Here is a 5,153-nt window from a genome sequence, read left to right on the forward strand (position 1 = left end):
AAAAAATAATATTTTTATAAATTTTTTAACTAAAAAAAATGCAAATAAACAAAAAAAACTTTAACTTTAACTGTTCGAATACAAGGGTATAAAGGGTGTATCTTCGCAAACTGTGTATTGAATTATTGTCACGCAATTTTCAAGCATTTTTTTATGCAAATATGCCACCTAGAGACCTACCATCAGACATTTTTTTTCGGTTATTTAAAATACTATAAAAGTATAAATTAAATTTCATTAAACGAAAACCGGCTTAAGTCGAAATAGTTGTTTTTAACAAAAGTCTGCAATTATGCATTTAATATGCTTTATTTAAATATTAAAATTTATGGAATTAATGAAATTCTTTTAAGCGACCACGGAAATATTTGTGCCACCAACGGCGCGCCGTTTAAGGTGTCGCCTTCAACATTCTTGCTTTCAAACCCTTATACGAATATATGTAAGAATGTGTGTATGTTTGTGCACCTGTGAGTGCATGTATGTATATATATGGGTTTACATGTGTATGCGTGTCGTAAGCAAAGTGAATGTGACGCACAATGAGCGGAAATCAACTGCCTAAAAGCACATCAAAAAAAAAAAAAAAAGATTGCAAAAAATTAAAAAAAAAATAACAAAACAAAAAATAAATTTACAATGCTTCGCAAAATGCACAAAAAACTTTAAATAATTTAAATACAAAAAATAAAACAACAAGCACATTACAACGGCCAATCGCTAATTTGCTGTGGTCGTTGCGCTTTTTGTCGCGCAGCGTATGTGCGTGGCTTTGTACACAAATATACATATGTACACTTATATATACATACATATATGCATGTATTTGTATGTAAGTGTGTGTGCGCTAATGTAAGCGGAAATCGAGAATTTAAACCAAAAAGCAACAACTAAAAAACGGCAACAATAATGAAAGCACACCAAAGGAAATATTAATGAGCACAGCCGTAACTAAAACAACAACAACACACAGCTAATGTGAACGCCAGCACGCAGAGCGAAAATTACGAAAAATAAATCAACAAAATGAAGCAGAAATTCTTAAGCAAAACAATGCAAAGCATTTAACTGCATTTTTGTTGTTGTTGTTTTTGTATTTTTTTAAATTACTATTTAACCTTCTTTTTTTTTTGCCTACAACAACAGCAATAAATGACGAAAACAGCGCGTAAGAAGTGAGTGAAGTAAGCGAAAAAAAAATTAAAAATAAAATAAAATAAAAATCAGTGGCAACTACGAAAAAAGTGTGAAAAAGTGTTAAACGGAAAAGCAGCAAAAGTGGCGAAAAAGTGTTTGTGCAAAAAAAAAACAACAAAAAACAGACAGTTGGTTGTGTTGTGTGAGGCAGCGGCTAGCGTATGACTGTGATGTGGCAAGCGTCATTATAAGCAACCAACAMCAACAACAACGGCAGCAGCAATCATAAATGTTGCATTTGCATGTCAACTGCGCTGCGCCGCTCTGACAGTTAATTTCGCGCTGTGTCGCAAAGAAGTAGCAGCAGCCGTAACAACAACAACAATAACATTTTATTATGACATTTTATTGTTGTTGTTGTGCAACTTTTCACAAAGGTGTATTGACACGCCCAAACTAACCGTTTACAAAAGCGTTGAGCGTCAAATAGCGGCCGCGCAGCTGCAACGCCTGCAATTCAGTACCAGCCTAGCGGTTTATTAGTGCTTACAACAACAAAAGCAACAACAATAATTAGTTTTTTGCTAGCATAAAACCAAAGTGTATATAATATAACTACATATATGTATAGTGATTGCAATACCACCACAACAACAACAACTACAACAAGTAGCTGCTCAGTGCAACAACAAATGCGCCGACGTCGCCAGCAGCGCAACCTCAACTGTCATTAGTTGACGTTTTAATTGCGGCTTCGATTTGCATTTTTACTTAGCAATACCATAGCGTTAAACAACAACAACAACAAACGTTGTAAAAACCCATACTTTTGTTCTCCAGCATTGCCTGGGCGCACACACGAAAGCGAAACGAAGTATTAAACAAAGAAAAGTGTAAAAATTATATGCTATATTGTTGTTGTAGTTGCCGCTAACTGCAATTCATCAGCCACACACACACATCTTCGCGTATAGCTGCTGTTTTTGTATTGGTAAGTGTGAGAATCGCATTATTTTATCTCATCTACTGCAAGCGGGCTAGGTCTGGCTTGGGAATCTGTACTCAAAGTTGACGTGTGAAATGACAAATTATTCTAATAGATTTATCGACGCGTTAGGAGAGTGTTGTGTAACTTTTTTTTTTTACAAAATTTTTTTATTTGAAACTTTTTTGCGCTAAAATGTGTCTAAGGGCTTGTGGGAAACAGACAATGGCTTAGTCACAGCAATAAAATAGCAACGTAATTTTATAAAAAACAACAATATCTACAGTATACAACATTTTTAAAACAGTTATTACATACAAACCGTATTATGTTAAAGAGTGTTTGTATGGTAGCTATATGTTATAGTTGACCGATTTCGACAATTTTCAGTGCTCACGTTTTACTACTGTAGAGAAAGTTTTACACAAAATTTCGTGTCTTTAGCCACTTTATTTACGAAGTTATAACGAAAAATCTCATTTTCCAACAATCGGTTGTATGGCAGTTATATGCCATGGTTGTGCAAACTGCATGATTTTTACTGTCACATTTTCATACATACTAAGAAACTATTTCACAAAATTTCGGCCTATTAGCTATTTGATTTATGCAGTTATTACAAAAAATCTCATTTTCGAAAAATCGATTGTATGGTAACTATATGTTATAGTGCTCCGATTTTGATGATTTTCGCTGTGCGCTTCTTATTTGCATAAATAAAGCAACTCACACAATTTAGTGATCGCAGCCATGTAATTGAGAGATCTAAGACAAAATATCTCATTTTTGAACAATTGATTGCATGGGAACTATATGTTATAGTGCTCCGATTTTGCTGATTTTTGTTGTGTGCTTTTTATTTGCATAAGTAAGGAATCTGACAAAATTTAGTGATCGTACACATATATTTGAGAGAGCTAGGACAAAATATCTCATTTTTGAACAATCGATTGCATGGGAACTATATGTTATAGTCTTCCGATTTGATTGATTTTTGTTGGGTGCTTTTTATACACATAAACAAAGAATCTCATAAAATGTGGTGATCACAGCTATTTCATTGAGAGGGTTATGATAAAATATCTAATTTTTGCACAATCGGTTGTACTGAAACTATGTGCTATAGTTGCATAATCTTGATGATTTTCCCCACTCATTTTTTCACAAAATAAAGAAGTATTTCACAAAATTGCCTGTCATTAGTTACTTGATTTTCCAAATTATAACAAAAAATCTAATTTTTGAGCGAGCGCTTGTATGTGCGGTGTATGCTATACTTGTTCAATTGTGATCATTTTCATTACCAATTTTTCACTTATATAAAGAATTTCACAAAATTTTATGTCATTATGTAGATAAATGATTTACGAAGTTATGGTAAAATAACTAATTTTTTAGCAAACGGCTAACGGGCTATATATATTGTATATGGAAAAATTCGAAAATTTTCGGTGAAACTAGATCAGATCAAGACACGTCTTAATGCTCTAATCGATCAAGAACTATAAAACTATACTTAAATAGAAACTCCTCTAAGCAACTAATAACCGAAATTAAGTGCGCTTTAATGTTTCTGATATGCGATTCCAACCGAAAGTATACAAATATTTTGCTTAAATCAACTGCATCATCATTAGCCTGTACATATAAACACTCACAGCATTCTGCGGCTTTTGACCTTCTCCGCTTTGTCGCTTCTTCCAGTCACTCATTACATCTTGTTGGTTACTTTGTGCCGGCACTTCATAGCTTTGTTTTTATTTTTATTTTCACTTCTGTTTATTTGCCAACAATTAAAGGTATTAAATGGCAACAGTTTCTTCAAAGACAACCACAATAACAGCGGGGACACACAGTGCTGAAATACCCATTAAAGAAAGCTTTTATTTGCTTCCAACTGTGTTGACTCTGCAGCGCGCCGTTTAGAGCCAAATAGTCTGGTGTTGGGCAAAGTGTATTGAACAAATGCTTTTAACTGTTTCCAGCAATGAGTAGCGGCATTTATCTTTGTTTTTATTTATTTATTTTTGTGCGTAATGGTTCTCAGTTTTTTTTCAAATTTAGTTAACTTTTTTATTATGATTTTTCTAAAGCTTTTGGTGAATGTTTCTTTACCTTGGTTGCCATGAAAAATTAACTTCTAGTGCGCCCGCCAAAAATTTATAAAAAAAAAACGTAAAAGGTGTTGAAAATGTAATTTTTGTAAGCAATGCAGACCAGTTCAATTTAATTTTTTTTAATGGAATTACATATAATGCTATTTAAAAATATTAATTTAATTATTTTTTTTGTTTGAGTTTTTTTGGTAATTAACTTATTATTTGTTTCAAAATATTTTGTACCCTGAACAGATATTGTTATAATTAAGTATATTATGTGCGCTCCGAAGTTTGTAACACCCGAAAGTGAAAGTCGGAGATCCAATAAAAATACCTTCTATATGCATATATACGGATGAGCTCAATCGCTTCAGCTATGTCTGTCTTTCCGACGTTATATACGCGAGCTAGTCTCACAGTTTTTGAGATATCGATCGGAAATTTTGCACACGTTCTTTTCTCTCTAAGAAGCTTGTTTTTTATTCGAACTGCCGATAGCGGACCACTCTGGCATATAATTGCGATACAAGCTGGCTTATAAAAAATAAGTCCTCGATTGGAAAGCTTTTATATTTGACGAGCTGTCTTAACGAAATTTGGTATGAATAATTATCCGTAGCAAAGCTACAATTTCCGAATAAATTGTTCATATCAGGCCACTATAGCATATAGCTGCATATAAACTTTTAAATCAAAATCAAATCCTTATAAGGAAAACTTTTCCATTTGACTAGATAAATTCCTGAATATGGAATGTATTATTGCCAAAGCCAATGCTACCATTTCTGCATATATTGTTCAGATCTGGCGCTCAAATTTATCGGTGAAAATAAAATAAAGATCTGCTCTAAGGAGGCCTGTGAATGGTGTTCTAGTTTCGATACTGTCAAAATTAAGGCTTTTCTCTCTTTTAATTTAAAATTTATTATTTT

The 5,153-nt window shown here is 33.0% G+C and overlaps 1 protein-coding gene across 1 annotated transcript in view; it reads left to right on the top strand.

Moving 5' to 3' along the window:
- Positions 1-1,199: 1,199 nt before the first annotated feature.
- The window catches only part of LOC108972461, a gene marked incomplete at its 5' end in the record, with an annotated part of 46,322 nt that continues 42,368 nt past the window's right edge, over positions 1,200-5,153 (top strand). Inside the window, 1 exon segment of the mRNA XM_018939057.1 lies at positions 1,200-2,128.

This window comes from Bactrocera latifrons, unplaced genomic scaffold, assembly GCF_001853355.1.
Source record: "Bactrocera latifrons isolate USDA-ARS-PBARC rearing strain unplaced genomic scaffold, ASM185335v1 scaffold_4, whole genome shotgun sequence".
In the NCBI taxonomy this organism is placed as follows: Eukaryota; Metazoa; Arthropoda; class Insecta; order Diptera; family Tephritidae; genus Bactrocera; species Bactrocera latifrons.